The 12,978-nt window shown below is 45.4% G+C and overlaps 1 protein-coding gene across 1 annotated transcript in view; it reads right to left on the minus strand.

The window, feature by feature from the left end:
* Positions 1–876, minus strand: part of grm4 (glutamate receptor, metabotropic 4) — a 469,811-nt gene extending 468,935 nt beyond the window's left edge. Inside the window, exon 1 of the mRNA XM_031896847.1 lies at positions 283–876. The gene's annotated coding sequence lies outside the window, so the exon portion shown is untranslated. The remainder of the gene's footprint in view (positions 1–282) is intronic.
* Positions 877–12,978: the final 12,102 nt, after the last annotated feature.

Raw genomic sequence — 12,978 nt, forward strand, 5'->3', positions numbered from 1 at the left:
TGCTTATTCCTCACTAATTTCATGATATGAAAATAGCCATCTATTTATTTATGTGCCATTGTGTAATATATCTGACAAAAACGTGAAATATGATGCTAATGTGCTTTACAGGGAAGGTAAATGAGAGGATTTTTTTTAATGAAAAGTGGCAACTGGAGACGTGGTTCATGAAACATTCTAGATAACTAAAGACATAGACTGTATTTCATTTGTGACTTATAGGTGTACATGATATTTATGTTAAACATATAACTGTGTTCTAAAAGTCAGGCAGTAGCTTACCAACAGGAAGTTTAGGAATGGAGGGATGTATAGCAGCCCTAGAGGACCCATAAATATAGCCCGGCAGTGCCAGATAGCCGCTGTCCATGGAGACTGAATGGAATTGACAATAACATAGCTTCGCATATATCCCAGAGCTGTGATTTGCAAGACCGATCTGTGGGGCTAAGATGCAGTTCTAAAGGTCTGGAAAATGCAGCTGCAGTGGCGTGGGTGGTATATGGGCCGTCCAAATATCCCTATGTCAGCAGGGCCGGCTCAAGAGCAAGGCAGCAGAGGTATTCACCTTAGGCCCGCGTCTAAGAGGATCCCAATAGGATTAACCTTGTTTGAAAAATATTTGGCTGCCCAGTAAAGGTTTGCCTTGAAACGCCTTTTAATCAAGCTTCCTCACTCCATCCTTCTCTGCCTCCGTCTCCCGGCCTGCAGCTGTGGATCACATGGGGTATAGATCGTTAATATATGGATCACATGGTCTGCAGTTCCATACTGCTTTTCTTCCTATCAGTGTTCAGGTCCCCTGAGAGAAATTGCAAGCCAAATGATCAGTCATGCTGAACGAGCCAGCCAGCCAAGTTCTGCTTTCCTTTATGAAGGCACAAAGCAGGGCAGGGGTTGTGTTCGAGTGTTGAAGCAATGCAATAAAGCATGCTTGGTTTTGTAGTTGGAATATCAACATATAGATTACTGCATTAAAGGTAAAATATTTTCATCAAAACCTTATTTTCACATTATTGTGTGCTTAGGAAAATATATTGGTGCATATTATTCTAAACGGCTTCATTTAACTGCATATATATGATATAGGGTGTGGCCATACTGCCTATTCCTCTTGAGAAAGATAAAATATTTTCCATAGACATCAGACACAGCAAGCTCATTTACCAATTATTTTGAAAAATGTAAAGATGCCTGTTTTTTTTGTTTTTTTAATTTAACACTTTAGCACAGATAAGATTTTAGTGCATACTTTACAAGGTGCATATGTTGTGTTTGTGTGCTAATGATCCTGTGCCTGTCAGCATTCAGAAAGCAAAAGTGCCCCCCAAAGACAGTAGCCCCCATAGATAGTACCCCCATACACAGTGCCCCCATAGACAGTTACAGAGCCCCCCCAATACACGCTCCTACTTCTTCAGCGGTTCCTCTCCTTGTGTGTGGCGGTGCCAGGCCCTTTCATAAGGTTGTGCCACGTGTGACGTCAGTACACACGGGGCGCAACCTTATAAAAGGGCCTGGCACCGCCGGAGAAGGAGCCACATAAGGAGAGAAGCCGTGCAAGGAGCAGGAGCGCCCAGCTTCAGCCGGGGCATCCCGCTATCACGGATCGTTCCATGAATGTCCCGCATTTCTGTAATCTATTACGGAAATACGGGACATTCATGGAACTATCCGGGACAGCGGGATGTGCTATAAAAAGCGGGACAGTTGGGGGGTATGGAATTATAGTTTGAAGAGTTGGCCCAAGGTCTAAGGTTTTTGATGGGCCCTTGCCTTCCCAGTCTGACACTTTTCTCCATGTTTCATTTATTTAGGGCAACTATTGTGAAAATCAAATTGTTCAGATTGATAGATACAATGAAAATTGTAATAGGATCTATTATGCGGAAACCTGTTAACCAAAAAGCTTAAAATTATGAAGCTTATGGCCATCTCCATAGACTCCAATATAATCAAATAATTCAAATTTTAAAAAATGATTTGATTTTTTTATAATAATAATAAAACAGCACCTTGTATTCAATCCCAACTAAGATATAATTAATCTTTATTGGAGATAATAAGGAAAAGAATCCTATTGGGTATGGTGGTCCATGTTACGGAAAGACACCTTATCTGGAAAACCCCATGTTCCAAGCATTCTGGACAACAGGTCCCATACCTGTATTCTGAAACGTAAAAATATTGCTTTTTTTAAAAAAAATAAAACTAATATTACAATATTGTGTACATTTAAGAGTGTGTTAGTGTAAAAAGTGTTTGTGAGTGTTTTACAAGGCACATAGTGTAAAAGTGTAAAACAAGGCACATAGTCATGCAAGGCAGGAGGTCTGCAGCAGCAGGAGGAAGTCACCATCATCGCTCAGGATCCAGAGAAGGCAATGCTGTGGGCCACAGGAGGTGGGCCTACGGCCCCTGTGCCACTCACGCTCTGCTCGTTGCTGGGCTGGGGAACAAAGGAGCAGTTTCTGCCTGGCAGTGCTGCAAAACGTAGAATCTGTGATGTGTGGCCCTTAGACCATTTCACCCACAGAACGTAGATTCTACATTCTGTGGCACTTAAAGGGTTAAACTTCAACAAGATGGACATGCACTAGTGCTTAATATGAGCAAGGGGGAGATAGAAGAGAAAACAAATAAATCTATATATAGTGAAAAAATAACTTTTATAAACATATATATACTGTTTATATATTCCACAGTTATAACTAGTACTACACTATGCAGGGTTTTCTTTCCTATCTTGTCCTTGCTGCTTTTGCAGTGGCATTCTCTTTTCCTACGCTCACATATCTCCTGCTCTCTCCTTCTTTGATCCCCCCTCCCCACAAAGCCAGCTTCAGTACAGAAGTGACTACTCTGTTACCTGACCCACACAAAACTCCTGCTTTCACCCCTAGAAAAACACAGCGAAAGGCAAAATTGGTAACTCAGTGGCTTTCTTTATTGTTCCCCACCGCGTAGATAGGTCAGTATAGGTTTGTGTGTGCTGGGTTTACTTGGATGGGTTGAACTTGATGGACTCTTTTTTTTTCAACCCTATGTAACTGAGGTGTCAGTGTTGTATACATATTTCTCTAGTGAGTCACTAGCTATAGTTTTGAGAATCTTGGAAATTAGTTATTCTCACTTGTGCCTATGTAAAAAGAGGAGGGACTGTGGACATCTGACCACCACCCTGGACTAGTTCAATCTGAACTTGGCACCAGTTGGAAAATGTAACTCTTGGAATAGAGAACATTAATTAATATAAAAGAAAAGGAATTGTTTGGGACTCTTTGGAACGTCACCTATGAGCAGACGTCCTGCAAGGAACCTTTTCTCGATTGACTGGTTGCTCCTATCACCTTCACTGTGTTCCGGGGTTCTCCAGCTGATGCAGGCTAGGATGATGTTTCCCAAATCACCCATGGTCAGCATTCACCAATGGGTTAACCTCCCCTGCAGGCCAGCAGACTGGACCTCCCACCAATAGGTTAAAAGTACTACTCCCCTTTCCCTCCTTAGTGTTTTTTGTCATGTCCTGGCCAGTGGTAGGATACATAAGCTTGCAGTATGATCTCTACTGGGATGGTTAAGAAGAACCTGAATGAGGGGCTCATAGGTTTGGAAGTAGCTTTGCCTCCCTTGTGTGGGTCAGGCTGGAGCACACTGGCTCCCTGCCTACTGGATATGTTTAGTGTGCAGGATGCATGTAAAATCACATGCTCAAGATGTGCGACGAACGCGCACGCAGGAGGCAAGCATGAATGAGCCTGCAGGAGGCACAGGGAAATGACGTCCTCTCGTATTGGCGCCGCCAATATCTTGGATCTTGGATATGGGTAGTATGTGCCTGGCAGCATGCTGCTGATGGAAGTGACAGTTTTTGGCACCAAATTCAGAGTTCTGCCCTGCAACCAGCACACCTTATCGGTCTGGCTTATTGGGCTTGGCCAATTATGTTTTCTACTAGTGTCAGTCAAGGGCTATTTCACGTTTCCTGCATGTACCATTTGCGGGAATTGCATTGGAGTATACAGTGCAGCTGCTGTGTGCAGGTATGTAGCTTTATAGGGTTTATTCTTTACAACCCTATAAGTGTATGGAGCTTATTATCAACTTTTTTTAATAAAGTATTGCCAATGGAATCTGGTTCAACACGCAAAGCTTCTCACCCCACAGGGAAAAGGTAAGGATAATTTCAAGTGGAAATTGAAGAAAGTTGTTTTGGGGGGACGATTCTAATAATATTTTATTATTATTTGCATCCAGCCTTCCTGCCTCAGATTCTAAAAAGGACAAGTCTCGAGGAAACCTGCGGTTTGAGGAAATATATTGTGAACCCAGCTCCTCTATGTCACAGGAAAACTGGATGTTTGCAGATTCACTAGCTTCTGTGATTAAGCAAGCGGTTATTTAAGGGTTTCAGGAAGTGTCCAGCTCAAGAAAGAGACCAAGGCATTCACAGTCAAGACAAACCGAGGTTTCAGATGGAGACTTGTCAGATGATTCTGAGATTCACTCACTAGAATGCTCTGAAGAGGGGGAGATTTGCAAGGTTCCCTTGCAAAAAGGGCCTTTGACACCCCTGCCTTAGGCCATCCACTGCCAAACTCAATCACATAAGGGGGCCGAAATCTAAAACACAGGCTAAGTCACTGTCAGGAACTATGGGGATTCGAACATTGGACTTCGTGCTAGACGGCAAGTGCACTTGCTTAGTGAGCCACAGGAGGTTCCTTGAGCTCCATGGGATCAGTTGCCCTTATGTGCCTTCTGCAATTTCCACCAGTTTTCCTTATGTCACAACCAATATTGTTAATCACATGTGTGGCTGCTTTTCTAATTACCTGCCTATATAAACCCCCTCCGGGCAACACCCAGTGGCTCGATCATCGTTCCTGCTGAGCTTGGTCTTGCCACTTCTGATTCCGTGTTCCCTGCCTGATCTCTGTTTGGTTTCCCCAATTTGACCTCTGCCTGATTATTGGATTTGCTTGAACCCTGCCTGGACTGACCTCTGCCTGCTCACAGATTTGCCTATTGCCGGACTCTGTACCTTACCTTACCACAGGCTTGTACTTTACTTTTATTTTTGTTTTGTTTTCATTAAACTACCTATTTTCATCTCACTTGGCTGTCTGGCCCTTTAAGGGAGTTCTGGGGGTTATCTATACAAAGGCTCCTACCTGCCAGCCACCCACCTGTGGCTGCACCTGACAGTATGATCGAGCCATACAATAAAGAGCCTGCTGGTAACCCCTCATTAGCACATGAACAGAATGAACTACAACTCTCTGCTCAGTGGCTTTCTTCTGTTAAGAAGTATGAAGGGGAAGAAGGGACTTTTTCTGACTTTCTGCTCACCTGTAAAAAGTTCGCTACAGTTCCCTTTGTCAAGCAAGCCCCTGATTATATGAAAAGTCGGCTCATCATTTTGTTTCTCTTGGGGGGGCAATGCTCAAGAATGGGCAGAAGGTTGCATTGATGAAGAGGATCCTTGTACTTTTCTTTCTTTTCTGAAAGCAACCTTCACAGGGGATTTATGGCCAGTCTCTTCTGACATTTTTCCTTCCACTGCAGTTAAGAAACCCGTTAAGAACTTTCAACTTATTCCTCCGGTTCCAAGATATTCTAAACTTGTGCGGCCCCAAAGCACCTTCCAGCCAGCAGTTCAGAATGATGAATGATGAATCTCCCAGTTGTCCACTGTACCTGCAGTTCAGCCCTATATATCTATACCCACAGATCAGTCGCCTGCATCTCTGCCTGCAGTTAAGTCCCCTGATCCAGTTCCTGCTCATTTGCCTATTTTCCTGGTACCTACTCTCAGGCGGCTTGGTCCTTTGCCAGCTTTCCCACGAATTGGGTCCCTACCAGTCCTCCGACAGTCCGCTCCCCGAAAGCTGTCTGCTCCTGTGCCGGCTCCCCGAAAGCTGTCTGCTCCTGTGCCGGCTCCCCAAAAGCTGTCTGCTCCTGTACCCACAGTCCAGTCTCCGGTTCCTGTACCCGCAGTCCAGTCTCCGGTGTCTGCTACCCAGCCAGTGCCTGCTCCGGTGTCTGCTACCCAGCCAGTGCCTGCTCCGGTGTCTGCTACCCAGCCAGTGCCTGCTCCGGTGTCTGCTACCCAGCCAGTGCCTGCTCCGGTGTCTGCTACCCAGCCAGTGCCTGCTCCGGTGTCTGCTACCCAGCCAGTGCCTGCTCCGGTGTCTGCTACCCAGCCAGTGCCTGCTCCGGTGTCTGCTACCCAGCCAGTGCCTGCTCCGGTGTCTGCTACCCAGCCAGTGCCTGCTCCGGTGTCTGCTACCCAGCCAGTGCCTGCTCCGGTGTCTGCTACCCAGCCAGTGCCTGCTCCGGTGTCTGCTACCCAGCCATCGCCTGCCTCTGTGCCAGTTCTCCAGCCATCGCCTGCCTCTGTGCCAGTTCTCCAGCCATCGCCTGCCTCTGTGCCAGTTCTCCAGCCATCGCCTGCCTCTGTGCCAGTTCTCCAGCCATCCGTTCCTGCCTCTGTGCCAGTTCTCCAGCCATCCGTTCCTGCCTCTGTGCCAGTTCTCCAGCCATCCGTTCCTGCCTCTGTGCCAGTTCTCCAGCCATCAGTTCCTGCCTCTGTGCCAGCAGTTGTGCCTGCTCTCGCTTCAGTGCCAATGCTTCTACCACCAGCCTCTGAGGACAAAATTGCTTCCGGGCCTACCTTCCCTGCTACTAGGTCTGGTGGTTCTGTTGTCGTAGACTCTGCCAGTCCAATTGCAGTGAGTGGTGGTCTTGTTGCTTCCCTGGGCATCTCCCTTCCACCCGTAGTGGGTGTCTATGTTGGTCCTCCACCTGTAATGGGTGTCTATGTTGGTCCTCCACCTGTAATGGGTGTTTTGTGTGGTAATTCATCCACTGTGGCTCGTGACCCTGGCTACTCCTCCGCTGTGGCTCGTGACCCTGGCTACTCCTCCGCTGTGATATCCGATTCTGGCGTCTCATCCGCTGTGGCTCCCGATTCTGACAACTTCTCTGTTCTAAATCCTGATCCTGGTGGCCTACCTTGTGTTAATGATCCTAGTGACTCTCTGGCATCTGCTCCTGACTCTGGGTGCATTCCTGTCCTGGCTTTGGCTCCTGACTCTGGCAGCACCCCTGTCCTGGCTCCTGACTCTGGTGGCACTCCTGTCCTGGCTTTGGCTCCTGACTCTGGGTGCATTCCTGTCCTGGCTTTGGCTCCTGACTCTGGCAGCACCCCTGTCCTGGCTCCTGACTCTGGTGGCACTCCTGTCCTGGCTTTGGCTCCTGACTCTGGCGGCATTCCTGTCCTGGCTTTGGCTCCTGACTCTGGCAGCACCCCTGTCCTGGCTCCTGACTCTGGTGGCACTCCTGTCCTGGCTTTGGCTCCTGACTCTGGCGGCATTCCTGTCCTGGCTTTGGCTCCTGACTCTGGCAGCACCCCTGTCCTGGCTCCTGACTCTGGTGGCACTCCTGTCCTGGCTTTGGCTCCTAACTCTGGCAGCATTCCTGTCCTGGCTTTGGCTCCTGACTCTGGCAGCATTCCTGTCCTGGCTTTGGCTCCTGACTCCGGTGGCACCCCTGTCCTGGCTCCTGACTCTGGCAACACCCCTGTTCCGGCTTATGATCCTGACATCCCTCTGGCTTTGGTTCCAGACCCTGGCGACTCACTCCCTGTTGATGGTCCTGTCTCTGATGGCTCACCCTCGGCTGAAGGTTTTGAGCCTTGCAGTATACTCACTTGCATATCCAGTCCTTGCAGCATCTTTAATGACTTGATTCTAATGCATAAATGTTATTTGTCTAAAAGGTTGTTGCCTGACTGGGAGATCACCCGGAGGGCGATCTTTAAGGGGGGGGTAATGTCAGGAACTATGGGGATTCGAACATTGGACTTCGTGCTAGACGGCAAGTGCACTTGCTTAGTGAGCCACAGGAGGCTCCTTGAGCTCCATGGGATCAGTTGCCCTTATGTGCCTTCTGCATTTCCACCAGTTTTCCTTATGTCACAACCTATATTGTTAATCACATGTGTGGCTGCTTTTCTAATTACCTGCCTATATAAACCCCCTCCGGGCAACACCCAGTGGCTCGATCATTGTTCCTGCTGAGCTTGGTCTTGCCACTTCTGATTCCGTGTTCCCTGCCTATGCCCTGCCTGATCTCTGTTTGGTTTCCCCGATTTGACCTCTGCCTGATTATTGGATTTGCTTGAACCCTGCCTGGACTGACCTCTGCCTGATTATTGGATTTGCTTGAACCCTGCCTGGACTGACCTCTGCCTGCTCACGGATTTGCCTATTGCCGGACTCTGTACCTTACCTTACCACAGGCTTGTACTTTACTTTTATTTTTGTTTTGTTTTCATTAAACTACCTATTTTCATCTCACTTGGCTGTCTGGCCCTTTAAGGGAGTTCTGGGGGTCATCTATACAAAGGCTCCTACCTGCGAGCCACCCACCTGTGGCTGCACCTGACAGTCGCGGACCAAATTTTTTATTCATGTACTTAGTAAGATACTAAGGGGTATATTTATCACAATGTGTAAAAAGTGGAGTAAGACATTACCGGTGATGTTGCTCATAGCAGCCAATAGATGCTTTGCTACTGTTGAAATCTGATTACTGATTCGATGCCTTGGGCAACATTACTGGTAATGCTTCACTCCACTTTTTACACAGCATGATAAATATACCACTTAGTCTTAGTTACTATGTGAGGAAAATGGAAATTGATCAGGCTGGATGGTCAGACACACTCGCCAAGGGCCACATAAAACAGCCAGGTGGGCCGGATTTGGCCCCCGGGCCTTGTGTTTGACATATATGGCCTAAGGCAAGATTGGGGAGAGTATCTGATTTATGTATTTCCTCCGTTTCCCCTGATTTGTAGAGTTCTAAAAAGGATCAAGCAGGACAGATCGATTGCGATCATCTCCTTTTGGCCCACAAGGCCATGGTTTCCTCTGCTTCGCAAACTAGCCATAGAGAAACTATTGGAAGTTTGGAGATATCCAGGGTGGCTGTCACAGGGCTCAGTTCGGATCCAATGGACGCCCTTCCATTTTTGATGGCTTGGAGGTTGAGAGGGCACAACTGAAGTCTTTATCTAATGGATGAGATTGTAGACCTTCTTTTAAGATCTAGGAAGAGCAACATGTTCCTTCAGTATTGCAAAATCTGGAAGAAGTTTGCAGAGTTTGTCTGTTTTAAAGCAGATGACCCCATGTCTCCTACTCTTCTAGTAGAAGGAAGAATCTGCACTACAATACATTAAAGGGTCCGATATCTGCAACTGACAGGGAGATCTTGAGCGGAGAAGCCCTTGATTGTGTAAGGAAGAGTTGTTTACCTCCTTGGGATCTTCTGTTTGTACTGAAAACCCTTACTACTCCTCCTTTTAAGCCATTAGAGGTATCCTTTTGGAACCTTACTCTGAAAGTACCATTCAGAGGTTACAGCCATCAGAACTAGAGTTGGAAAAATAGCTGCTTTGGCAGCCTCTGAACTGCACACCGTTGTCTTCAAAGATAAAGTGGTGCTGAAGCCTGACTTTAACTTCCACCAAAGGTAGTGCCAAAATTTCACCTGGATATGGAGGTGGGTCTACCGTCCTTTTGTCCTCATCCTAGTTCTGGTTATGATAAAGAAGCTCTGTGGCACGCTCTTAATCTTGTGAGGGCAATAAAGATTTACTTGGAAAAAGTCCTGGATGAAATCAGAATGGTTGTTCGTAATTCCCAGAGGCTTTAGGAAGGGTTAAGCACCAACAAAGAGGACAGTTAGTGCTTGGATTGTGACTGCAATTGCAAAAGCTTATAATTTGGCAAGTTTCCCAAGGGGGAAAAGCCCATTCCACCAGAACATTGGCCAGTTCCTGAGTGTCAGAAGCTGGGGTGTGGCCAGAAAATGCTTGCAGATCAGCAAGATGGTCTTCATTTAATACTTTTATTAAGCATTACAAACTATATTGTTTTGGAAGAAGAATTTTGCAATCTGTTATCTATGCTGCTGATTAAATTTCTGCGTGAAAGCATAATTTACCCTCCTTCTATGTAGCTTTCCCATTGGTGAATGCTGACCATGGGTGACTAGGGAAAACATACTTACCGTAATTTCTGTTCCCTGGTCACCTTCCATGGCAGCATTCACCAGGGATTTCCCGCCCTAAAGGAGGGAAAGAGAAGTAGAACTTTAACCTATTGGTGGGAGGTCCTGTCCATTGGTGAATGCTGCCATGGAAGGTGACCAGGAAACAGAAATTACAGTAAGTATGAAACAATTTCTTATTTTTTTTTCTTCAAAATCAGTGGGTGATATATTAAATTTCTACCATATTACTTGAATTAAAAGCTTATTAAACCTTAATTATTGTCAATAAAACTGTTTTTTGCCTTCCTCTGGATCAACTAGCAGTTAGGCAGGTTATATATAGGCATTATGGTTGAACGTGATGGACGTAAGTCTTTTTTCAACCTAACTTACTATGTTACTATGGCAATGGGATGCGAAGATTGTTGTTGGCTGCGGAAGGACACTTGGGAGGTTACTTTGTTCTGCTAATCTGCCACTCCATCACTTCTGCGTCCCTGGGAGACACTACTGCGCAGAATCACAGGTCTTGTCTCAAAGCACAGTTTTATGGGAGATTTAGAACAAGACAAGTCAGCTTGCTGCTTGAAAATGCTCTTGGAGGGGATTACAGAGCATGGCTGAAGTTATTAAAGCAAGTCCTTTCTTACAGAAAGACAAGTTAAGCTCCTTCTCCCCTAATCAGCCCACACATCTGACCAGGGGAATGGATATGGAATGGAAGTACAACTTCTTCCCTTGGTCCTTTTCTCCACGCATGTTAATATAGCATTGTGCATTAAAGTCTTTACCACTCTGACTATGCATGGAGGATCCACAAGAGATTACAAAGTAGGGTAGAGCTGTTGGATAGTTCTTAATATCCTCATGAATGAAAAATAACACCCATATAGTGTGACTATAGCTTCTGTGTCTCTACTAGGCTGCCATGATACACTTTGAGCATCCCTGTGTATCTCAGATCACACATCCACAGATCCCCAGCTTACTGAGGCGTAACACACAAATTTGACCAGGCACTTATGTTCACTGCTCTCTGTACTGCGCTCTCTGTACTGCTTCATATAACATTCTGGGAGGTGGATATATACTTTCCATGCTTTTTGCCTGTCCAAAAATACATAGAGGCCCACTTAAAGTCATAAGAAATCTGCCTTCACAATATCTCCCAGCAGGGTATTTCATATCTTCGCTCCACAGATCCATCATATGCTGCTGCCTGTAATGTCCTCAAAACATTCATGCTCTCTTGAAGGTGCCTTTTGCCCAGAATCTTTTCTTGTAGATTTCCTCTTACCGCCTCTACACGTATTAACATATTGAAGGAATACTAAAAGGATCACATGGGGCTAGCCATGTTCTTCATTTCCCAGGGTGCCCACAGCTATGCGGCCCGTGCTTTAATAAACTTTAGTCACTCTTGCCTAATAGCACTGCTGGTATTGTCCTGAGTTTTAGTGAGTGGGATATTGCTTATACTTAACAATAATTTAGGGTTTCAGTCATTTCTTTTCCAGCTACAATACACTGTGGAAAAGCTAACCCTTGTGCCATCAGTGAGCTTGTACAGTAAAGGATATATACAGATATACACACAGTATGCACATGTAAATAATGGTACACTGATATCTATGAAAGTAACGCCAGATCCTAAATACATTATACAGTGAAGGGCAGAAGTAGTGGCACCCATATTGCATTTATTACAGTGAGAGACAGAGGACACTGGAACCACAAATAAACTAAATGCAGTGAGAGGCAATGATTTCTGACAACCCAGACCCTCTTACCCTTTCAAAAAGCAGGTCTCATGAGGGCTAAAGTCGATTTCAGCATTATATGTATGAAAGAAAAAAAATCAAGAATTGTTTGTATTGCTCACATGCCCCACCTAGTGGTAGACATAAGAATATTGCCCAAGCAGGTAAAACCCTATTTTGCTTTTACAGTGGATATAAAAAGTCAACACACCCCTGGTAAAATGTCAGGTTCCTGTGCTGTACAAAAATGAGACAAAGATAAATCATTTCAGAACTTTTTCTACCTTTAATCTGACCTATAAACTGTACCACTCAATTGAAAAACAAACTGAAATCTTTTAGGTGGAGGGAAGAAAACCAAAAAAACTAAAAGAATGTGGTTGCATAAGTGTGCACGCCCTCTTCTAACTGGGGATGTAGCTGTGTTCAGAATTAAGCAATCACATTCAAAATCATGTTAAATAGGAGTCAGCATACACCTGTCATTATTTAAAGTGTCTCTGATTAACCCCAAATAAAGTTCAGCTGCTCTAGTTGGTCTTTCCTGACATTTTTTTAGTCGCATCCCACAGCAAAAGCCATGGTCCACAGAGAGCTTCCAATGAGGGATCTCATTGTTAAAAGATATCAGTCAGGAAAAGGGTGCAAAAGAATTTCCAAAGCATTTAATAAATAAGTTAGTAACAAACAATCACTCTCTCCCTCTCTTCAGCCCTCCAATATATTCAAATTACTCTGCAAGGTGAGAAAAATCCTGCCCAGAACCTATGTATTGTTGAATTTAGCATCATAGCATGATCAGCAAAAAAAAAAAAACATAAACATACTGTTAGGGGACCTGGGAGACCAGGGCGCCATCCTACTGCTCTGCATGTCAGTCCCCAGTTCAGTGTGTGTATGTTTCTACTACAGCGTGCATTTTCATGTTGCATGCATCTTCGAGTGCTACAGACACTAGCCCATCTAAAAAATGTTGTATTTATCACAACTCTGTAATTCAGTCTTTTGCCCAATATTCCTTTAGACAGACAGATTAAGAGTAAGCCATATGATGGGTGCTCATCTGTCTGACATGGATCATGTACCCACCCCCTTACACTGGCAATTATCCACTCCCTCATTGTGTACAGTGTGATTACAGGGAACTGAAGTC

This window comes from Xenopus tropicalis, chromosome 2 (assembly GCF_000004195.4).
Source record: "Xenopus tropicalis strain Nigerian chromosome 2, UCB_Xtro_10.0, whole genome shotgun sequence".
Taxonomy (NCBI): domain Eukaryota; kingdom Metazoa; phylum Chordata; class Amphibia; order Anura; family Pipidae; genus Xenopus; species Xenopus tropicalis.